Source organism: Pleurodeles waltl, chromosome 12 (assembly GCF_031143425.1).
Source record: "Pleurodeles waltl isolate 20211129_DDA chromosome 12, aPleWal1.hap1.20221129, whole genome shotgun sequence".
NCBI classification, from domain to species: Eukaryota; Metazoa; Chordata; class Amphibia; order Caudata; family Salamandridae; genus Pleurodeles; species Pleurodeles waltl.
In genome coordinates, this window is record NC_090451.1 from 124,097,681 (window position 1) to 124,122,431 (window position 24,751).

At 42.8% G+C, this 24,751-nt stretch overlaps 6 non-coding genes across 6 annotated transcripts; all 6 read right to left on the reverse strand.

Annotated features, from left to right (window-relative positions):
* Window positions 1–541: 541 nt before the first annotated feature.
* Window positions 542–623, reverse strand: TRNAL-UAG (transfer RNA leucine (anticodon UAG)). The gene has a single exon. It is a non-coding gene; the product is annotated as a tRNA-Leu (tRNA).
* Window positions 624–4,744: 4,121 nt separating this feature from the next.
* Window positions 4,745–4,826, reverse strand: TRNAL-UAG (transfer RNA leucine (anticodon UAG)). Its single transcript has one exon. It is a non-coding gene; the product is annotated as a tRNA-Leu (tRNA).
* A 4,122-nt stretch (window positions 4,827–8,948) lies between these two features.
* On the reverse strand, window positions 8,949–9,030 carry TRNAL-UAG (transfer RNA leucine (anticodon UAG)). Its single transcript has one exon. It is a non-coding gene; the product is annotated as a tRNA-Leu (tRNA).
* A 4,120-nt stretch (window positions 9,031–13,150) lies between these two features.
* Window positions 13,151–13,232, reverse strand: TRNAL-UAG (transfer RNA leucine (anticodon UAG)). The gene has a single exon. It is a non-coding gene; the product is annotated as a tRNA-Leu (tRNA).
* Window positions 13,233–17,354: 4,122 nt separating this feature from the next.
* Window positions 17,355–17,436, reverse strand: TRNAL-UAG (transfer RNA leucine (anticodon UAG)). Its single transcript has one exon. It is a non-coding gene; the product is annotated as a tRNA-Leu (tRNA).
* A 4,120-nt stretch (window positions 17,437–21,556) lies between these two features.
* On the reverse strand, window positions 21,557–21,638 carry TRNAL-UAG (transfer RNA leucine (anticodon UAG)). Its single transcript has one exon. It is a non-coding gene; the product is annotated as a tRNA-Leu (tRNA).
* Between the last annotated feature and the right edge of the window lie 3,113 nt (window positions 21,639–24,751).

Sequence of the window (24,751 nt, forward strand, 5' to 3'; positions counted from 1 at the left end):
GTTATATATAGGTGTGCACGGCCATTGTGCACAATTCTGTTGTGATATAAAGTTTCGGTATGGGTTATTGAGAGCTCGTAGTTATGGCCGAGTGGCTAAGGTGATGAGCTTGAAATTCATTGGGGGTTCCTTGCGCAGGTTCGAATCCTGCCGAGTACGTCACTTGTTTATTTTAAACCTGATATTTAAAATAACTGTGAAGAACACATTTACCAACTTTATTTGGGAAGATAGATAATTTGCTTTAAATCTTTATTTAACAGAGGTTCGATTTTATTTTGCAGAGAGAAGAGCGGGGTGACCGCGTGGGGAGAACAAATTATTTGTTAAACCTTCCATTTGAAGGTGATCTAAGCAGAATGAAGGAAAACAACAGCAGCGCCCATCAGCCGATTTCTTGGGAGTCCACGGTTTAGGAGTTTACTTAGAAGGAGACTGTAAAAGAGTTTTAAAATTAGGGACCTATTGGTAGAGTCACTGTGCATGCAAATTGAAGGGGCAGGAGGGAGATGCGTCATTAAGATCTGTTAAAATCCATCTCTGGCAGCGGTGGGATTCGAACCCACGCCTCCAAAGAGACTGGAGCCTAAATCCAGCGCCTTAGACCGCTCGGCCACGCTACCTTCAGCTTTCTGTGTGTCTGTGCACTTCATGAGCACCGAAACCCTGCGTCTTGGCACTCAGTGTGGAAAGTCGAGTCGATAAACCGTTTAAAGGACATGATTACAATGTCGGGAGTATGATGTGGTAATTGAAGGTTATCTCTCTTACTCAGTCACTGCACAAGTCTTCTCCCACCTGCTCGGACCTAGTGCAATCACCTTAAAAGACAACACTCTCCGAGCAATGACTTCCAACCAAGGTATAAGCACCTGCTCTACATAGGCAATGTGACTCCATCATTTTCTAATGAAACAAGTGTTCATACTGGTGGGCTCATTTCTTAGGGTGGGATCTAATGAATGAGCAGTTCATTCAAAAATAACCGAGGAGTTGCACGTATTCATTACATCAGCGCTATTGCCGCACCCAGTCTCCCCAACATACTGTTTAGCTTTCCAGTGACGTCATGTCTTGTGTGGCCTATTCACATTCCGCTGTTAATATTTTTTAGCCAACAGAATTCCACACTTCCCGGTCTTTGAGCTCACATTGAAAAGGCACAAGTCCCAAAATGCAACCCGGTGCTGTTTAAAACTCCAGCACTGGTGGGCGGTGCCCCAGGTGACATGGGGCCCACCTGGATGCTCTGACTGCCTTTCACGTGACAGTCACAGACACACACAGGACAGAGGTTCAAAAGCTATTCTGAAAGAAGTAAGCACAACAGGCCCACGTGAAACTAAACTTTTTAAATAGATGATTTTTGTTTCTATTGACCGGGTTCTCACTCGTTCTGCGCGCCAAGTCAAATGTAAATGAGCCTCGCAATAAAAATGCACAGAGGATGGTAAAATTCACTTCACTCTGCGCTCGTTGATGCTGAGAGCATGGTTGTCAGCCCGCACGCTTGTTATTTTGATGTGGAATTACTTGATTGCTTTGTGATAATTTTCATTACTCCGAATTGGAAGCTCCCCTACCCCAGTAATAACGTTTGAGGTATTACCTCCCTACCACACCAACAAGGCCACCCTCTGACCAAGTCCTTTGCCTCTCTTCAGAACTACCATAAGGCCCTCCATGCACTAGGAACTTTTTGCTTGACGACCATGTAAGCGTCCTTGGAATATTGATATTTAGAAGTAACAATGTTTGTTTATTTTAACTAACTGACCTTTTTAGGGTCTCGCTTGATAGACTCTGTAGTATTCAGTAAAGGGCTTGGAGCCCGCATGTCTCTCACCATTTTTTTATTTATGTGGCACTCTTCTTTACAGTTTCCTAATTCATCAAGGCATGTCTTGCATAATTTCCGTTCCTCTCTGTAGAGCAGCGACCAAGCGTTGATTGATTCAGCTTAATCAGTGCCTGACCGCTGCTCCCCACCTGATCAAGGTACTATTTTTTCCTTTTACCTTCTAGTGCCCTGCAAACAGAAGGCTTGTGACTGGCAAAAACATGACCAGCAGGTCAACCAAAACTGTTAAGTTTTAAATTTAAATCGAACTTTCTTTTATTTTGCCAAATCGTCTTTTCCCACGTTCCACGCATGTTTTCTTTTGTTTTTGTTCGTGGGCGCTCTTCTCAAAAGATGACGATTAGCTTGTTTAAAATATTGCAAAACAACAGTGTTTCTTTATTATGTGTAAATTCTGAAATTATGCTTTGACACATAATCCTGCGGTACACTTCAATCCACCCCACTCCAATCTGCCCCACTACAATCCACCCCCATCCAGACCACTTCACCCACACTAATCCACCTCACTCCAGTCCAAATCACTCACCCGAATCCAATCCACTCTAACTCATCCCACTCCAACCCTCTCCAGCCACCCCTATCAAATCTGTCTCACTCCAATTTGCCCCACTCTAATAAAAAACAATCTGCACCACTCCAAAACAATCTGTCCTACTCCGATCCAAAACAATCTGACCCACTCCAATCTGCCCGACTCCACTTCAAAACAATCTCCCCTACTCCAATTCAAAACAATCTACCCCACTGCAATCTTCTGCACTCCAATCCAAAACAAACTACCACACTGCAATGTAAAAAAATCTGCCATACTGCAATCGAAAACAATCTGTCACACCCCAGGCAGTGGTGGCTGGTGCACTTTGAAAGGAGGGGGTGGGAGGGAACAATAGTTCATCTGAAGCTAAGTGAAGAAATTGGAATAAAATAGTGCATTTTAACCCCTTCGCTGCCAGGCCTTTTCCCCCTCAGGTGCCAGGCATTTTTGTTGGCTATTTGGGGCAGGACGCGCTTAGGCCATCATACATTTTTGTCCACATAAGCTACCCACGCCAAATTTGTGTCCTTTTTTTTGCAACATCCTAGGGATTCTAGAGGTACCCAGACTTTGTGGGTTCCCCTGAAGGAGACCAAGAAATTAGCCAAAATACAGTAAAAATTTATTTTTTTAAAAATAAATGGAAAAAAGGGCTGGAGAAGAAGGCTTGTGGTTTTTGTCCCTGAAATTGGCATCCACAAAGGGTTTGCAGTGCTAAAATCACCAGCTTCCCAGCTTTCAGGGACAGGCAGACTTGAATCAGAAAACCCAATTTTTCAACTCAATTTTGGCATTTTACTGGGACATACCCCATTTTTACGATTTTGTGTGCTTTTAGCCTCCTTCCAGTCAGTGACAGAAATGGGTGTGAAACCAATGCTGGATCCCAGTAACCTAAACATTTGTGAAAAGAAGACAACATTCTGAATTCAGCAATGGGTAACTTGTGTAGATCTTACAAGGGTTTCCTACAGAAAATAACAACTGAACTAAAAAAAAATATTGAAATTGAGGTGAAAAAAACAGCCATTTTTCTCTACGTTTTACTCTGTAACTTTTTTCTGCAATGTCAGAATTTTGAAAGCAATATACTGTTACGTCTGCTGGACTCTTCTGGTTGCGGGGATATATTGGGCTTGTAGGTTCATCAAGAACCCTAGGTATCCAGAGAAAATAAATGAGCTGCACCTTGCAGTGGGTTTCTTTCTATACCGGGTATACAGCAATTAATTTGCCGAAGTATAAAGAGTGAAAAATAGGTATCAAGAAAACCTTTCTATTTCCAAAATGGGCACAAGATAAGGTGTTGAGGAGCAGTGGTTATTTGCACATCTCTGAATTCTGGGGTGCCCACACTAGCATGCGAATTAAAGGGCATTTCTCATGTAGACGTCTTTTTTACACACTGTCTTATATTTGGAAGGAAAAAATGTAGATAAAGACAAGGGGCAGTATCACTTGTTTTGCTATTCTATGTTTCCTCAAGTCTCCCGATAAAAATGGTACCGCACTTGTGTGGGTAGGCCTAGCGCCTGCGACAGGAAGTGCCCCAAAACACAACGTGGACACATACAATTTTCCCAAGGAAAACCAAAACCTATGTAAAAGACATTGTCATTTGCAACGCCAATAGCTCTAACTCTCCCAAATGTGAGACCTTTCGCATTGCAAATGCTTGTTTTTTTGTGCAGACAAGTATTCGTGGAGCCTGCTTTGGTTCTTAAGACCTCAGACCTAAAGCAAAGCTTAGACAGAAACATAGCAATGTGCCCTTTGCACACAGTTAGAGATACAACTACATGGAGTTATATATAGGTGTGCACGGCCATTGTGCACAATTCTGTTGTGATATAAAGTTTCGGTATGGGTTATTGAGAGTTCGTAGTTATGGCCGAGTGGCTACGGTGATGAGCTTGAAATTCATTGGGGGTTCCTTGCGCAGGTTCGAATCCTGCCGAGTACGTCACTTGTTTATTTTAAACCTGATATTTAAAATAACTGTGAAGAACACATTTACCAACTTTATTTGGGAAGATAGATAATTTGCTTTAAATCTTTATTTAACAGAGGTTCGATTTTATTTTGCAGAGAGAAGAGCGGGGTGACCGCGTGGGGAGAACAAATTATTTGTTAAACCTTCCATTTGAAGGTGATCTAAGCAGAATGAAGGAAAACAACAGCAGCGCCCATCAGCCGATTTCTTGGGAGTCCACGGTTTAGGAGTTTACTTAGAAGGAGACTGTAAAAGAGTTTTAAAATTAGGGACCTATTGGTAGAGTCACTGTGCATGCAAATTGAAGGGGCAGGAGGGAGATGCGTCATTAAGATCTGTTAAAATCCATCTCTGGCAGCGGTGGGATTCGAACCCACGCCTCCAAAGAGACTGGAGCCTAAATCCAGCGCCTTAGACCGCTCGGCCACGCTACCTTCAGTTTTCTGTGTGTCTGTGCACTTCATGAGCACCGAAACCCTGCGTCTTGGCACTCTGTGTGGAAAGTCGAGTCGATAAACCGTTTAAAGGACATGATTACAATGTCGGGAGGGTGATGTGGTAATTGAAGGTTATCTCTCTTACTCAGTCACTGCACAAGTCTTCTCCCACCTGCTCGGACCTAGTGCAATCACCTTAAAAGACAACACTCTCCGAGCAATGACTTCCAACCAAGGTATAAGCACCTGCTCTACATAGGCAATGTGACTCCATCATTTTCTAATGAAACAAGTGTTTATACTGGTGGGCTCATTTCTTTGGGTGGGATCTAATGAATGAGCAGTTCATTCAAAAATAACCGAGGAGTTGCACGTATTCATGACATTAGCCCTATTGCCGCACCCAGTATCCCCAACATACTGTTTAGCTTTCCAGTGACGTCATGTCTCGTGTGGCCTATTCACATTCCGCTGTTAATATTTTTTAGCCAACAGAATTCCACACTTCCCGGTCTTTGAGCTCACATTGAAAAGGCACAAGTCCCAAAATGCAACCCGGTGCTGTTTAAAACTCCAGCACTGGTGGGCGGTGCCCCAGGTGACATGGGGCCCACCTGGATGCTCTGACTGCCTTTCACGTGACAGTCACAGACACACACAGGACAGAGGTTCAAAAGCTATTCTGAAAGAAGTAAGCACAACAGGCCCACGTGAAACTAAACTTTTTAAATAGATGATTTTTGTTTCTATTGACCGGGTTCTCACTCGTTCTGCGCGCCAAGTCAAATGTAAATGAGCCTCGCAATAAAAATGCACAGAGGATGGTAAAATTCACTTCACTCTGCGCTCGTTGATGCTGAGAGCATGGTTGTCAGCCCGCACGCTTGTTATTTTGATGTGGAATTACTTGATTGCTTTGTGATAATTTTCATTACTCCGAATTGGAAGCTCCCCTACCCCAGTAATAACGTTTGAGGTATTGCCTCCCTACCACACCAACAAGGCCACCCTCTGACCAAGTCCTTTGCCTCTCTTCAGAACTACCATAAGGCCCTCCATGCACTAGGAACTTTTTGCTTGACGACCATGTAAGCGTCCTTGGAATATTGATATTTAGAAGTAACAATGTTTGTTTATTTTAACTAACTGACCTTTTTAGGGTCTCGCTTGATAGACTCTGTAGTATTCAGTAAAGGGCTTGGAGCCCGCATGTCTCTCACCATTTTTTTATTTATGTGGCACTCTTCTTTACAGTTTCCTAATTCATCAAGGCATGTCTTGCATAATTTCCGTTCCTCTCTGTAGAGCAGCGACCAAGCGTTGATTGATTCAGCTTAATCAGTGCCTGACCGCTGCTCCCCACCTGATCAAGGTACTATTTTTTCCTTTTACCTTCTAGTGCCCTGCAAACAGAAGGCTTGTGACTGGCAAAAACATGACCAGCAGGTCAACCAAAACTGTTAAGTTTTAAATTTAAATCGAACTTTCTTTTATTTTGCCAAATCGTCTTTTCCCACGTTCCACGCATGTTTTCTTTTGTTTTTGTTCGTGGGCGCTCTTCTCAAAAGATGACGATTAGCTTGTTTAAAATATTGCAAAACAACAGTGTTTCTTTATTATGTGTAAATTCTGAAATTATGCTTTGACACATAATCCTGCGGTACACTTCAATCCACCCCACTCCAATCTGCCCCACTACAATCCACCCCCATCCAGACCACTTCACCCACACTAATCCACCTCACTCCAGTCCAAATCACTCACCCGAATCCAATCCACTCTAACTCATCCCACTCCAACCCTCTCCAGCCACCCCTATCAAATCTGTCTCACTCCAATTTGCCCCACTCTAATAAAAAACAATCTGCACCACTCCAAAACAATCTGTCCTACTCCGATCCAAAACAATCTGACCCACTCCAATCTGCCCGACTCCACTTCAAAACAATCTCCCCTACTCCAATTCAAAACAATCTACCCCACTGCAATCTTCTGCACTCCAATCCAAAACAAACTACCACACTGCAATGTAAAAAAATCTGCCATACTGCAATCGAAAACAATCTGTCACACCCCAGGCAGTGGTGGCTGGTGCACTTTGAAAGGAGGGGGTGGGAGGGAACAATAGTTCATCTGAAGCTAAGTAAAGAAACTGGAATAAAATAGTGCATTTTAACCCCTTCGCTGCCAGGCCTTTTCCCCCTCAGGTGCCAGGCATTTTTGTTGGCTATTTGGGGCAGGACGCGCTTAGGCCATCATACATTTTTGTCCACATAAGCTACCCACGCCAAATTTGTGTCCTTTTTTTTGCAACATCCTAGGGATTCTAGAGGTACCCAGACTTTGTGGGTTCCCCTGAAGGAGACCAAGAAATTAGCCAAAATACAGTAAAAATTTATTTTTTTAAAAATAAATGGAAAAAAGGGCTGGAGAAGAAGGCTTGTGGTTTTTGTCCCTGAAATTGGCATCCACAAAGGGTTTGCAGTGCTAAAATCACCAGCTTCCCAGCTTTCAGGGACAGGCAGACTTGAATCAGAAAACCCAATTTTTCAACTCAATTTTGGCATTTTACTGGGACATACCCCATTTTTACGATTTTGTGTGCTTTTAGCCTCCTTCCAGTCAGTGACAGAAATGGGTGTGAAACCAATGCTGGATCCCAGTAACCTAAACATTTGTGAAAAGAAGACAACATTCTGAATTCAGCAATGGGTAACTTGTGTAGATCTTACAAGGGTTTCCTACAGAAAATAACAACTGAACTAAAAAAAAAAATTGAAATTGAGGTGAAAAAAACAGCCATTTTTCTCTACGTTTTACTCTGTAACTTTTTTCTGCAATGTCAGAATTTTGAAAGCAATATACTGTTACGTCTGCTGGACTCTTCTGGTTGCGGGGATATATTGGGCTTGTAGGTTCATCAAGAACCCTAGGTATCCAGAGAAAATAAATGAGCTGCACCTTGCAGTGGGTTTTCTTTCTATACCGGGTATACAGCAATTAATTTGCCGAAGTATAAAGAGTGAAAAATAGGTATCAAGAAAACCTTTCTATTTCCAAAATGGGCACAAGATAAGGTGTTGAGGAGCAGTGGTTATTTGCACATCTCTGAATTCTGGGGTGCCCACACTAGCATGCGAATTAAAGGGCATTTCTCATGTAGACGTCTTTTTTACACACTGTCTTATATTTGGAAGGAAAAAATGTAGATAAAGACAAGGGGCAGTATCACTTGTTTTGCTATTCTATGTTTCCTCAAGTCTCCCGATAAAAATGGTACCGCACTTGTGTGGGTAGGCCTAGCGCCTGCGACAGGAAGTGCCCCAAAACACAACGTGGACACATACAATTTTCCCAAGGAAAACCAAAACCTATGTAAAAGACATTGTCATTTGCAACGCCAATAGCTCTAACTCTCCCAAATGTGAGACCTTTCGCATTGCAAATGCTTGTTTTTTTGTGCAGACAAGTATTCGTGGAGCCTGCTTTGGTTCTTAAGACCTCAGACCTAAAGCAAAGCTTAGACAGAAACATAGCAATGTGCCCTTTGCACACAGTTAGAGATACAACTACATGGAGTTATATATAGGTGTGCACGGCCATTGTGCACAATTCTGTTGTGATATAAAGTTTCGGTATGGGTTATTGAGAGTTCGTAGTTATGGCCGAGTGGCTACGGTGATGAGCTTGAAATTCATTGGGGGTTCCTTGCGCAGGTTCGAATCCTGCCGAGTACGTCACTTGTTTATTTTAAACCTGATATTTAAAATAACTGTGAAGAACACATTTACCAACTTTATTTGGGAAGATAGATAATTTGTTTTAAATCTTTATTTAACAGAGGTTCGATTTTATTTTGCAGAGAGAAGAGCGGGGTGACCGCGTGGGGAGAACAAATTATTTGTTAAACCTTCCATTTGAAGGTGATCTAAGCAGAATGAAGGAAAACAACAGCAGCGCCCATCAGCCGATTTCTTGGGAGTCCACGGTTTAGGAGTTTACTTAGAAGGAGACTGTAAAAGAGTTTTAAAATTAGGGACCTATTGGTAGAGTCACTGTGCATGCAAATTGAAGGGGCAGGAGGGAGATGCGTCATTAAGATCTGTTAAAATCCATCTCTGGCAGCGGTGGGATTCGAACCCACGCCTCCAAAGAGACTGGAGCCTAAATCCAGCGCCTTAGACCGCTCGGCCACGCTACCTTCAGTTTTCTGTGTGTCTGTGCACTTCATGAGCACCGAAACCCTGCGTCTTGGCACTCAGTGTGGAAAGTCGAGTCGATAAACCGTTTAAAGGACATGATTACAATGTCGGGAGGGTGATGTGGTAATTGAAGGTTATCTCTCTTACTCAGTCACTGCACAAGTCTTCTCCCACCTGCTCGGACCTAGTGCAATCACCTTAAAAGACAACACTCTCCGAGCAATGACTTCCAACCAAGGTATAAGCACCTGCTCTACATAGGCAATGTGACTCCATCATTTTCTAATGAAACAAGTGTTTATACTGGTGGGGTCATTTCTTTGGGTGGGATCTAATGAATGAGCAGTTCATTCAAAAATAACCGAGGAGTTGCACGTATTCATGACATTAGCCCTATTGCCGCACCCAGTATCCCCAACATACTGTTTAGCTTTCCAGTGACGTCATGTCTTGTGTGGCCTATTCACATTCCGCTGTTAATATTTTTTAGCCAACAGAATTCCACACTTCCCGGTCTTTGAGCTCACATTGAAAAGGCACAAGTCCCAAAATGCAACCGGGTGCTGTTTAAAACTCCAGCACTGGTGGGCGGAGCTCCAGGTGACATGGGGCCCACCTGGATGCTCTGACTGCCTTTCACGTGACAGTCACAGACACACACAGGACAGAGGTTCAAAAGCTATTCTGAAAGAAGTAAGCACAACAGGCCCACGTGAAACTAAACTTTTTAAATAGATGATTTTTGTTTCTATTGACCGGGTTCTCACTCGTTCTGCGCGCCAAGTCAAATGTAAATGAGCCTCGCAATAAAAATGCACAGAGGATGGTAAAATTCACTTCACTCTGCGCTCGTTGATGCTGAGAGCATGGTTGTCAGCCCGCACGCTTGTTATTTTGATGTGGAATTACTTGATTGCTTTGTGATAATTTTCATTACTCCGAATTGGAAGCTCCCCTACCCCAGTAATAACGTTTGAGGTATTACCTCCCTACCACACCAACAAGGCCACCCTCTGACCAAGTCCTTTGCCTCTCTTCAGAACTACCATAAGGCCCTCCATGCACTAGGAACTTTTTGCTTGACGACCATGTAGGCGTCCTTGGAATATTGATATTTAGAAGTAACAATGTTTGTTTATTTTAACTTACTGACCTTTTTAGGGTCTCGCTTGATAGACTCTGTAGTATTCAGTAAAGTGCTTGGAGCCCGCATGTCTCTCACCATTTTTTTATTTATGTGGCACTCTTCTTTACAGTTTCTTAATTCATCAAGGCATGTCTTGCATCATTTCCGTTCCTCTCTGTAGAGCAGCGACCAAGCGTTGATTGATTCAGCTTAATCAGTGCCTGACCGCTGCTCCCCACCTGATCAAGGTACTATTTTTTCCTTTTACCTTCTAGTGCCCTGCAAACAGAAGGCTTGTGACTGGCAAAAACATGACCAGCAGGTCAACCAAAACTGTTAAGTTTTAAATTTAAATCGAACTTTCTTTTATTTTGCCAAATCGTCTTTTCCCACGTTCCACGCATGTTTTCTTTTGTTTTTGTTCGTGGGCGCTCTTCTCAAAAGATGACGATTAGCTTGTTTAAGATATTGCAAAACAACAGTGTTTCTTTATTATGTGTAAATTCTGAAATTATGCTTTGACACATAATCCTGCGGAATACTTCAATCCACCCCACTCCAATCTGCCCCACTACAATCCACCCCCATCCAGACCACTTCACCCACACTAATCCACCTCACTCCAGTCCAAATCACTCACCCGAATCCAATCCACTCTAACTCATCCCACTCCAACCCTCTCCAGCCACCCCTATCAAATCTGTCTCACTCCAATTTGCCCCACTCTAATAAAAAACAATCTGCACCACTCCAAAACAATCTGTCCTACTCCGATCCAAAACAATCTGACCCACTCCAATCTGCCCGACTCCACTTCAAAACAATCTCCCCTACTCCAATTCAAAACAATCTACCCCACTGCAATCTTCTGCACTCCAATCCAAAACAAACTACCACACTGCAATCCAAAACAATCTGCCATACTGCAATCGAAAACAATCTGTCCCACCCCAGGCAATGGTGGCTGGTGCACTTTGAAAGGAGGGGGTGGGAGGGAACAATAGTTAATCTGAAGCTAAGTGAAGAAATTGGAATAAAATAGTGCATTTTAACCCCTTCGCTGCCAGGCCTTTTCCCCCTCAGGTGCCAGGCATTTTTTTGGCTATTTGGGGCAGGACGCGCTTAGGCCATCATACATTTTTGTCCACATAAGCTACCCACGCCAAATTTGTGTCCTTTTTTTGCAACATCCTAGGGATTCTAGAGGTACCCAGACTTTGTGGGTTCCCCTGAAGGAGACCAAGAAATTAGCCAAAATACAGTAAAAATGTATTTTTAAAAAAATAAATGGAAAAAAGGGCTGGAGAAGAAGGCTTGTGGTTTTTGTCCCTGAAATTGGCATCCACAAAGGGTTTGCAGTGCTAAAATCACCAGCATCCCAGCTTTCAGGGACAGGCAGACTTGAATCAGAAAACCCAATTTTTCAACTCAATTTTGGCATTTTACTGGGACATACCCCATTTTTACGATTTTGTGTGCTTTTAGCCTCCTTCCAGTCAGTGACAGAAATGGGTGTGAAACCAATGCTGGATCCCAGTAACCTAAACATTTGTGAAAAGAAGACAACATTCTGAATTCAGCAATGGGTAACTTGTGTAGATCTTACAACGGTTTCCTACAGAAAATAACAACTGAACTAAAAAAAAATATTGAAATTGAGGTGAAAAAAACAGCCATTTTTCTCTACGTTTTACTCTGTAACTTTTTTCTGCAATGTCAGAATTTTGAAAGCAATATACCGTTACGTCTGCTGGACTCTTCTGGTTGCGGGGATATATTGGGCTTGTAGGTTCATCAAGAACCCTAGGTATCCAGAGAAAATAAATGAGCTGCACCTTGCAGTGGGTTTTCTTTCTATACCGGGTATACAGCAATTAATTTGCCGAAGTATAAAGAGTGAAAAATAGGTATCAAGAAAACCTTTCTATTTCCAAAATGGGCACAAGATAAGGTGTTGAGGAGCAGTGGTTATTTGCACATCTCTGAATTCTGGGGTGCCCACACTAGCATGCGAATTAAAGGGCATTTCTCATGTAGACGTCTTTTTTACACACTGTCTTATATTTGGAAGGAAAAAATGTAGATAAAGACAAGGGGCAGTAACACTTGTTTTGCTATTCTATGTTTCCTCAAGTCTCCCGATAAAAATGGTACCGCACTTGTGTGGGTAGGCCTACCGCCCGCGACAGGAAGTGCCCCAAAACACAACGTGGACACATACAATTTTCCCAAGGAAAACCAAAACCTAGGTAAAAGACATTGTCATTTGCAACGCCAATAGCTCTAACTCTCCCAAATGTGAGACCTTTCGCATTGCAAATGCTTGTTTTTTTGTGCAGACAAGTATTCGTGGAGCCTGCTTTGGTTCTTAAGACCTCAGACCTAAAGCAAAGCTTAGACAGAAACATAGCAATGTGCCCTTTGCACACAGTTAGAGATACAACTACATGGAGTGATATATAGGTGTGCACGGCCATTGTGCACAATTCTGTTGTGATATAAAGTTTCGGTATGGGTTATTGAGAGCTCGTAGTTATGGCCGAGTGGCTAAGGTGATGAGCTTGAAATTCATTGGGGGTTCCTTGCGCAGGTTCGAATCCTGCCGAGTACGTCACTTGTTTATTTTAAACCTGATATTTAAAATAACTGTGAAGAACACATTTACCAACTTTATTTGGGAAGATAGATAATTTGCTTTAAATCTTTATTTAACAGAGGTTCGATTTTATTTTGCAGAGAGAAGAGCGGGGTGACCGCGTGGGGAGAACAAATTATTTGTTAAACCTTCCATTTGAAGGTGATCTAAGCAGAATGAAGGAAAACAACAGCAGCGCCCATCAGCCGATTTCTTGGGAGTCCACGGTTTAGGAGTTTACTTAGAAGGAGACTGTAAAAGAGTTTTAAAATTAGGGACCTATTGGTAGAGTCACTGTGCATGCAAATTGAAGGGGCAGGAGGGAGATGCGTCATTAAGATCTGTTAAAATCCATCTCTGGCAGCGGTGGGATTCGAACCCACGCCTCCAAAGAGACTGGAGCCTAAATCCAGCGCCTTAGACCGCTCGGCCACGCTACCTTCAGCTTTCTGTGTGTCTGTGCACTTCATGAGCACCGAAACCCTGCGTCTTGGCACTCAGTGTGGAAAGTCGAGTCGATAAACCGTTTAAAGGACATGATTACAATGTCGGGAGGGTGATGTGGTAATTGAAGGTTATCTCTCTTACTCAGTCACTGCACAAGTCTTCTCCCACCTGCTCGGACCTAGTGCAATCACCTTAAAAGACAACACTCTCCGAGCAATGACTTCCAACCAAGGTATAAGCACCTGCTCTACATAGGCAATGTGACTCCATCATTTTCTAATGAAACAAGTGTTCATACTGGTGGGCTCATTTCTTAGGGTGGGATCTAATGAATGAGCAGTTCATTCAAAAATAACCGAGGAGTTGCACGTATTCATGACATCAGCGCTATTGCCGCACCCAGTCTCCCCAACATACTGTTTAGCTTTCCAGTGACGTCATGTCTTGTGTGGCCTATTCACATTCCGCTGTTAATATTTTTTAGCCAACAGAATTCCACACTTCCCGGTCTTTGAGCTCACATTGAAAAGGCACAAGTCCCAAAATGCAACCGGGTGCTGTTTAAAACTCCAGCACTGGTGGGCGGTGCCCCAGGTGACATGGGGCCCACCTGGATGCTCTGACTGCCTTTCACGTGACAGTCACAGACACACACAGGACAGAGGTTCAAAAGCTATTCTGAAAGAAGTAAGCACAACAGGCCCACGTGAAACTAAACTTTTTAAATAGATGATTTTTGTTTCTATTGACCGGGTTCTCACTCGTTCTGCGCGCCAAGTCAAATGTAAATGAGCCTCGCAATAAAAATGCACAGAGGATGGTAAAATTCACTTCACTCTGCGCTCGTTGATGCTGAGAGCATGGTTGTCAGCCCGCACGCTTGTTATTTTGATGTGGAATTACTTGATTGCTTTGTGATAATTTTCATTACTCCGAATTGGAAGCTCCCCTACCCCAGTAATAACGTTTGAGGTATTGCCTCCCTACCACACCAACAAGGCCACCCTCTGACCAAGTCCTTTGCCTCTCTTCAGAACTACCATAAGGCCCTCCATGCACTAGGAACTTTTTGCTTGACGACCATGTAAGCGTCCTTGGAATATTGATATTTAGAAGTAACAATGTTTGTTTATTTTAACTAACTGACCTTTTTAGGGTCTCGCTTGATAGACTCTGTAGTATTCAGTAAAGGGCTTAGAGCCCGCATGTCTCTCACCATTTTTTTATTTATGTGGCACTCTTCTTTACAGTTTCCTAATTCATCAAGGCATGTCTTGCATAATTTCCGTTCCTCTCTGTAGAGCAGCGACCAAGCGTTGATTGATTCAGCTTAATCAGTGCCTGACCGCTGCTCCCCACCTGATCAAGGTACTATTTTTTCCTTTTACCTTCTAGTGCCCTGCAAACAGAAGGCTTGTGACTGGCAAAAACATGACCAGCAGGTCAACCAAAACTGTTAAGTTTTAAATTTAAATCGAACTTTCTTTTATTTTGCCAAATCGTCTTTTCCCACGTTCCACGCATGTTTTCTTTTGTTTTTGTTCGTGGGCGCTCTTCTCAAAAGATGACGATTAGCTTGTTTAAAATATTGCAAAACAACAGTGTTTCTTTATTATGTGTAAATTCTGAAATTATGCTTTGACACATAATCCTGCGGTACACTTCAATCCACCCCACTCCAATGTGCCCCACTACAATCCACCCCCATCCAGACCACTTCACCCACACTAATCCACCTCACTCCAGTCCAAATCACTCACCCGAATCCAATCCACTCTAACTCATCCCACTCCAACCCTCTCCAGCCACCCCTATCAAATCTGTCTCACTCCAATTTGCCCCACTCTAATAAAAAACAATCTGCACCACTCCAAAACAATCTGTCCTACTCCGATCCAAAACAATCTGACCCACTCCAATCTGCCCGACTCCACTTCAAAACAATCTCCCCTACTCCAATTCAAAACAATCTACCCCACTGCAATCTTCTGCACTCCAATCCAAAACAAACTACCACACTGCAATGTAAAAAAATCTGCCATACTGCAATCGAAAACAATCTGTCACACCCCAGGCAGTGGTGACTGGTGCACTTTGAAAGGAGGGGGTGGGAGGGAACAATAGTTCATCTGAAGCTAAGTGAAGAAACTGGAATAAAATAGTGCATTTTAACCCCTTCGCTGCCAGGCCTTTTCCCCCTCAGGTGCCAGGCATTTTTGTTGGCTATTTGGGGCAGGACGCGCTTAGGCCATCATACATTTTTGTCCACATAAGCTACCCACGCCAAATTTGTGTCCTTTTTTTTGCAACATCCTAGGGATTCTAGAGGTACCCAGACTTTGTGGGTTCCCCTGAAGGAGACCAAGAAATTAGCCAAAATACAGTAAAAAATTATTTTTTTAAAAATAAATGGAAAAAAGGGCTGGAGAAGAAGGCTTGTGGTTTTTGTCCCTGAAATTGGCATCCACAAAGGGTTTGCAGTGCTAAAATCACCAGCTTCCCAGCTTTCAGGGACAGGCAGACTTGAATCAGAAAACCCAATTTTTCAACTCAATTTTGGCATTTTACTGGGACATACCCCATTTTTACGATTTTGTGTGCTTTTAGCCTCCTTCCAGTCAGTGACAGAAATGGGTGTGAAACCAATGCTGGATCCCAGTAACCTAAACATTTGTGAAAAGAAGACAACATTCTGAATTCAGCAATGGGTAACTTGTGTAGATCTTACAAGGGTTTCCTACAGAAAATAACAACTGAACTAAAAAAAAATATTGAAATTGAGGTGAAAAAAACAGCCATTTTTCTCTACGTTTTACTCTGTAACTTTTTTCTGCAATGTCAGAATTTTGAAAGCAATATACTGTTACGTCTGCTGGACTCTTCTGGTTGCGGGGATATATTGGGCTTGTAGGTTCATCAAGAACCCTAGGTATCCAGAGAAAATAAATGAGCTGCACCTTGCAGTGGGTTTTCTTTCTATACCGGGTATACAGCAATTAATTTGCCGAAGTATAAAGAGTGAAAAATAGGTATCAAGAAAACCTTTCTATTTCCAAAATGGGCACAAGATAAGGTGTTGAGGAGCAGTGGTTATTTGCACATCTCTGAATTCTGGGGTGCCCACACTAGCATGCGAATTAAAGGGCATTTCTCATGTAGACGTCTTTTTTACACACTGTCTTATATTTGGAAGGAAAAAATGTAGATAAAGACAAGGGGCAGTATCACTTGTTTTGCTATTCTATGTTTCCTCAAGTCTCCCGATAAAAATGGTACCGCACTTGTGTGGGTAGGCCTAGCGCCTGCGACAGGAAGTGCCCCAAAACACAACGTGGACACATACAATTTTCCCAAGGAAAACCAAAACCTATGTAAAAGACATTGTCATTTGCAACGCCAATAGCTCTAACTCTCCCAAATGTGAGACCTTTCGCATTGCAAATGCTTGTTTTTTTGTGCAGACAAGTATTCGTGGAGCCTGCTTTGGTTCTTAAGACCTCAGACCTAAAGCAAAGCTTAGACAGAAACATAGCAATGTGCCCTTTGCACACAGTTAGAGATACAACTACATGGAGTTATATATAGGTGTGCACGGCCATTGTGCACAATTCTGTTGTGATATAAAGTTTCGGTATGGGTTATTGAGAGTTCGTAGTTATGGCCGAGTGGCTACGGTGATGAGCTTGAAATTCATTGGGGGTTCCTTGCGCAGGTTCGAATCCTGCCGAGTACGTCACTTGTTTATTTTAAACCTGATATTTAAAATAACTGTGAAGAACACATTTACCAACTTTATTTGGGAAGATAGATAATTTGCTTTAAATCTTTATTTAACAGAGGTTCGATTTTATTTTGCAGAGAGAAGAGCGGGGTGACCGCGTGGGGAGAACAAATTATTTGTTAAACCTTCCATTTGAAGGTGATCTAAGCAGAATGAAGGAAAACAACAGCAGCGCCCATCAGCCGATTTCTTGGGAGTCCACGGTTTAGGAGTTTACTTAGAAGGAGACTGTAAAAGAGTTTTAAAATTAGGGACCTATTGGTAGAGTCACTGTGCATGCAAATTGAAGGGGCAGGAGGGAGATGCGTCATTAAGATCTGATAAAATCCATCTCTGGCAGCGGTGGGATTCGAACCCACGCCTCCAAAGAGACTGGAGCCTAAATCCAGCGCCTTAGACCGCTCGGCCACGCTACCTTCAGTTTTCTGTGTGTCTGTGCACTTCATGAGCACCGAAACCCTGCGTCTTGGCACTCAGTGTGGAAAGTCGAGTCGATAAACCGTTTAAAGGACATGATTACAATGTCGGGAGGGTGATGTGGTAATTGAAGGTTATCTCTCTTACTCAGTCACTGCACAAGTCTTCTCCCACCTGCTCGGACCTAGTGCAATCACCTTAAAAGACAACACTCTCCGAGCAATGACTTCCAACCAAGGTATAAGCACCTGCTCTACATAGGCAATGTGACTCCATCATTTTCTAATGAAACAAGTGTTTATACTGGTGGGGTCATTTCTTTGGGTGGGATCTAATGAATGAGCAGTTCATTCAAAAATAACCGAGGAGTTGCACGTATTCATGACATTAGCCCTATTGCCGCACCCAGTATCCCCAACATACTGTTTAGCTTTCCAGTGACGTCATGTCTTGTGTGGCCTATTCACATTCCGCTGTTAATATTTTTTAGCCAACAGAATTCCACACTTCCCGGTCTTTGAGCTCACATTGAAAAGGCACAAGTCCCAAAATGCAACCGGGTGCTGTTTAAAACTCCAGCACTGGTGGGCGGAGCTCCAGGTGACATGGGGCCCACCTGGATGCTCTGACTGCCTTTCACGTGACAGTCACAGACACACACAGGACAGAGGTTCAAAAGCTATTCTGAAAGAAGTAAGCACAACAGGCCCACGTGAAACTAAACTTTTTAAATAGATGATTTTTGTTTCTATTGACCGGGTTCTCACTCGTTCTGCGCGCCAAGTCAAATGTAAATGAGCCTCGCAATAAAAATGCACAGAGGATGGTAAAATTCACTTCACTCTGCGCTCGTTGATGCTGAGAGCATGGTTGTCAGCCCGCACGCTTGTTATTTTGATGTGGAATTACTTGATTGCTTTGTGATAATTTTCATTACTCCGAATTGGAAGCTCCCCTACCCCAGTAATAACGTTTGAGGTATTACCTCCCTACCACACCAACAAGGCCACCCTCTGACCAAGTCCTTTGCCTCTCTTCAGAACTACCATAAGGCCCTCCATGCACTAGGAACTTTTTGCTTGACGACCATGTAGGCGTCCTTGGAATATTGATATTTAGAAGTAACAATGTTTGTTTATTTTAACTTACTGACCTTTTTAGGGTCTCGCTTGATAGACTCTGTAGTATTCAGTAAAGTGCTTGGAGCCCGCATGTCTCTCACCATTTTTTTATTTATGTGGCACTCTTCTTTACAGTTTCTTAATTCATCAAGGCATGTCTTGCATCATTTCCGTTCCTCTCTGTAGAGCAGCGACCAAGCGTTGATTGATTCAGCTTAATCAGTGCCTGACCGCTGCTCCCCACCTGATCAAGGTACTATTTTTTCCTTTTACCTTCTAGTGCCCTGCAAACAGAAGGCTTGTGACTGGCAAAAACATGACCAGCAGGTCAACCAAAACTGTTAAGTTTTAAATTTAAATCGAACTTTCTTTTATTTTGCCAAATCGTCTTTTCCCACGTTCCACGCATGTTTTCTTTTGTTTTTGTTCGTGGGCGCTCTTCTCAAAAGATGACGATTAGCTTGTTTAAGATATTGCAAAACAACAGTGTTTCTTTATTATGTGTAAATTCTGAAATTATGCTTTGACACATAATCCTGCGGAATACTTCAATCCACCCCACTCCAATCTGCCCCACTACAATCCACCCCCATCCAGACCACTTCACCCACACTAATCCACCTCACTCCAGTCCAAATCACTCACCCGAATCCAATCCACTCTAACTCATCCCACTCCAACCCTCTCCAGCCACCCCTATCAAATCTGTCTCACTCCAATTTGCCCCACTCTAATAAAAAACAATCTGCACCACTCCAAAACAATCTGTCCTACTCCGATCCAAAACAATCTGACCCACTCCAATCTGCCCGACTCCACTTCAAAACAATCTCCCCTACTCCAATTCAAAACAATCTACCCCACTGCAATCTTCTGCACTCCAATCCAAAACAAACTACCACACTGCAATCCAAAACAATCTGCCATACTGCAATCGAAAACAATCTGTCCCACCCCAGGCAATGGTGGCTGGTGCACTTTGAAAGGAGGGGGTGGGAGGGAACAATAGTTAATCTGAAGCTAAGTGAAGAAATTGGAATAAAATAGTGCATTTTAACCCCTTCGCTGCCAGGCCTTTTCCCCCTCAGGTGCCAGGCAATTTTTTGGCTATTTGGGGCAGGACGCGCTTAGGCCATCATACATTTTTGTCCACATAAGCTACCCACGCCAAATTTGTGTCCTTTTTTTGCAACATCCTAGGGATTCTAGAGGTACCCAGACTTTGTGGGTTCCCCTGAAGGAGACCAAGAAATTAGCCAAAATACAGTAAAAATGTATTTTTAAAAAAATAAATGGAAAAAAGGGCTGGAGAAGAAGGCTTGTGGTTTTTGTCCCTGAAATTGGCATCCACAAAGGGTTTGCAGTGCTAAAATCACCAGCATCCCAGCTTTCAGGGACAGGCAGACTTGAATCAGAAAACCCAATTTTTCAACTCAATTTTGGCATTTTACTGGGACATACCCCATTTTTACGATTTTGTGTGCTTTTAGCCTCCTTCCAGTCAGTGACAGAAATGGGTGTGAAACCAATGCTGGATCCCAGTAACCTAAACATTTGTGAAAAGAAGACAACATTCTGAATTCAGCAATGGGTAACTTGTGTAGATCTTACAACGGTTTCCTACAGAAAATAACAACTGAACTAAAAAAAAATATTGAAATTGAGGTGAAAAAAACAGCCATTTTTCTCTACGTTTTACTCTGTAACTTTTTTCTGCAATGTCAGAATTTTGAAAGCAATATACCGTTACGTCTGCTGGACTCTTCTGGTTGCGGGGATATATTGGGCTTGTAGGTTCATCAAGAACCCTAGGTATCCAGAGAAAATAAATGAGCTGCACCTTGCAGTGGGTTTTCTTTCTATACCGGGTATACAGCAATTAATTTGCCGAAGTATAAAGAGTGAAAAATAGGTATCAAGAAAACCTTTCTATTTCCAAAATGGGCACAAGATAAGGTGTTGAGGAGCAGTGGTTATTTGCACATCTCTGAATTCTGGGGTGCCCACACTAGCATGCGAATTAAAGGGCATTTCTCATGTAGACGTCTTTTTTACACACTGTCTTATATTTGGAAGGAAAAAATGTAGATAAAGACAAGGGGCAGTAACACTTGTTTTGCTATTCTATGTTTCCTCAAGTCTCCCGATAAAAATGGTACCGCACTTGTGTGGGTAGGCCTACCGCCCGCGACAGGAAGTGCCCCAAAACACAACGTGGACACATACAATTTTCCCAAGGAAAACCAAAACCTAGGTAAAAGACATTGTCATTTGCAACGCCAATAGCTCTAACTCTCCCAAATGTGAGACCTTTCGCATTGCAAATGCTTGTTTTTTTGTGCAGACAAGTATTCGTGGAGCCTGCTTTGGTTCTTAAGACCTCAGACCTAAAGCAAAGCTTAGACAGAAACATAGCAATGTGCCCTTTGCACACAGTTAGAGATACAACTACATGGAGTTATATATTGGTGTGCACGGCCATTGTGCACAATTCTGTTGTGATATAAAGTTTCGGTATGGGTTATTGAGAGTTCGTAGTTATGGACGAGTGGCTACGGTGATGAGCTTGAAATTCATTGGGGGTTCCTTGCGCAGGTTCGAATCCTGCCGAGTACGTCACTTGTTTATTTTAAACCTGATATTTAAAATAACTGTGAAGAACACATTTACCAACTTTATTTGGGAAGATAGATAATTTGCTTTAAATCTTTATTTAACAGAGGTTCGATTTTATTTTGCAGAGAGAAGAGCGGGGTGACCGCGTGGGGAGAACAAATTATTTGTTAAACCTTCCATTTGAAGGTGATCTAAGCAGAATGAAGGAAAACAACAGCAGCGCCCATCAGCCGATTTCTTGGGAGTCCACGGTTTAGGAGTTTACTTAGAAGGAGACTGTAAAAGAGTTTTAAAATTAGGGACCTATTGGTAGAGTCACTGTGCATGCAAATTGAAGGGGCAGGAGGGAGATGCGTCATTAAGATCTGTTAAAATCCATCTCTGGCAGCGGTGGGATTCGAACCCACGCCTCCAAAGAGACTGGAGCCTAAATCCAGCGCCTTAGACCGCTCGGCCACGCTACCTTCAGCTTTCTGTGTGTCTGTGCACTTCATGAGCACCGAAACCCTGCGTCTTGGCACTCAGTGTGGAAAGTCGAGTCGATAAACCGTTTAAAGGACATGATTACAATGTCGGGAGGGTGATGTGGTAATTGAAGGTTATCTCTCTTACTCAGTCACTGCACAAGTCTTCTCCCACCTGCTCGGACCTAGTGCAATCACCTTAAAAGACAACACTCTCCGAGCAATGACTTCCAACCAAGGTATAAGCACCTGCTCTACATAGGCAATGTGACTCCATAATTTTCTAATGAAACAAGTGTTCATACTGGTGGGCTCATTTCTTAGGGTGGGATCTAATGAATGAGCAGTTCATTCAAAAATAACCGAGGAGTTGCACGTATTCATGACATCAGCGCTATTGCCGCACCCAGTCTCCCCAACATACTGTTTAGCTTTCCAGTGACGTCATGTCTTGTGTGGCCTATTCACATTCCGCTGTTAATATTTTTTAGCCAACAGAATTCCACACTTCCCGGTCTTTGAGCTCACATTGAAAAGGCACAAGTCCCAAAATGCAACCGGGTGCTGTTTAAAACTCCAGCACTGGTGGGCGGTGCCCCAGGTGACATGGGGCCCACCTGGATGCTCTGACTGCCTTTCACGTGACAGTCACAGACACACACAGGACAGAGGTTCAAAAGCTATTCTGAAAGAAGTAAGCACAACAGGCCCACGTGAAACTAAACTTTTTAAATAGATGATTTTTGTTTCTATTGACCGGGTTCTCACTCGTTCTGCGCGCCAAGTCAAATGTAAATGAGCCTCGCAATAAAAATGCACAGAGGATGGTAAAATTCACTTCACTCTGCGCTCGTTGATGCTGAGAGCATGGTTGTCAGCCCGCACGCTTGTTATTTTGATGTGGAATTACTTGATTGCTTTGTGATAATTTTCATTACTCCGAATTGGAAGCTCCCCTACCCCAGTAATAACGTTTGAGGTATTGCCTCCCTACCACACCAACAAGGCCACCCTCTGACCAAGTCCTTTGCCTCTCTTCAGAACTACCATAAGGCCCTCCATGCACTAGGAACTTTTTGCTTGACGACCATGTAAGCGTCCTTGGAATATTGATATTTAGAAGTAACAATGTTTGTTTATTTTAACTAACTGACCTTTTTAGGGTCTCGCTTGATAGACTCTGTAGTATTCAGTAAAGGGCTTGGAGCCCGCATGTCTCTCACCATTTTTTTATTTATGTGGCACTCTTCTTTACAGTTTCCTAATTCATCAAGGCATGTCTTGCATAATTTCCGTTCCTCTCTGTAGAGCAGCGACCAAGCGTTGATTGATTCAGCTTAATCAGTGCCTGACCGCTGCTCCCCACCTGATCAAGGTACTATTTTTTCCTTTTACCTTCTAGTGCCCTGCAAACAGAAGGCTTGTGACTGGCAAAAACATGACCAGCAGGTCAACCAAAACTGTTAAGTTTTAAATTTAAATCGAACTTTCTTTTATTTTGCCAAATCGTCTTTTCCCACGTTCCACGCATGTTTTCTTTTGTTTTTGTTCGTGGGCGCTCTTCTCAAAAGATGACGATTAGCTTGTTTAAAATATTGCAAAACAACAGTGTTTCTTTATTATGTGTAAATTCTGAAATTATGCTTTGACACATAATCCTGCGGTACACTTCAATCCACCCCACTCCAATGTGCCCCACTACAATCCACCCCCATCCAGACCACTTCACCCACACTAATCCACCTCACTCCAGTCCAAATCACTCACCCGAATCCAATCCACTCTAACTCATCCCACTCCAACCCTCTCCAGCCACCCCTATCAAATCTGTCTCACTCCAATTTGCCCCACTCTAATAAAAAACAATCTGCACCACTCCAAAACAATCTGTCCTACTCCGATCCAAAACAATCTGACCCACTCCAATCTGCCCGACTCCACTTCAAAACAATCTCCCCTACTCCAATTCAAAACAATCTACCCCACTGCAATCTTCTGCACTCCAATCCAAAACAAACTACCACACTGCAATGTAAAAAAATCTGCCATACTGCAATCGAAAACAATCTGTCACACCCCAGGCAGTGGTGGCTGGTGCACTTTGAAAGGAGGGGGTGGGAGGGAACAATAGTTCATCTGAAGCTAAGTGAAGAAACTGGAATAAAATAGTGCATTTTAACCCCTTCGCTGCCAGGCCTTTTCCCCCTCAGGTGCCAGGCATTTTTGTTGGCTATTTGGGGCAGGACGCGCTTAGGCCATCATACATTTTTGTCCACATAAGCTACCCACGCCAAATTTGTGTCCTTTTTTTTGCAACATCCTAGGGATTCTAGAGGTACCCAGACTTTGTGGGTTCCCCTGAAGGAGACCAAGAAATTAGCCAAAATACAGTAAAAATTTATTTTTTTAAAAATAAATGGAAAAAAGGGCTGGAGAAGAAGGCTTGTGGTTTTTGTCCCTGAAATTGGCATCCACAAAGGGTTTGCAGTGCTAAAATCACCAGCTTCCCAGCTTTCAGGGACAGGCAGACTTGAATCAGAAAACCCAATTTTTCAACTCAATTTTGGCATTTTACTGGGACATACCCCATTTTTACGATTTTGTGTGCTTTTAGCCTCCTTCCAGTCAGTGACAGAAATGGGTGTGAAACCAATGCTGGATCCCAGTAACCTAAACATTTGTGAAAAGAAGACAACATTCTGAATTCAGCAATGGGTAACTTGTGTAGATCTTACAAGGGTTTCCTACAGAAAATAACAACTGAACTAAAAAAAAATATTGAAATTGAGGTGAAAAAAACAGCCATTTTTCTCTACGTTTTACTCTGTAACTTTTTTCTGCAATGTCAGAATTTTGAAAGCAATATACTGTTACGTCTGCTGGACTCTTCTGGTTGCGGGGATATATTGGGCTTGTAGGTTCATCAAGAACCCTAGGTATCCAGAGAAAATAAATGAGCTGCACCTTGCAGTGGGTTTTCTTTCTATACCGGGTATACAGCAATTAATTTGCCGAAGTATAAAGAGTGAAAAATAGGTATCAAGAAAACCTTTCTATTTCCAAAATGGGCACAAGATAAGGTGTTGAGGAGCAGTGGTTATTTGCACATCTCT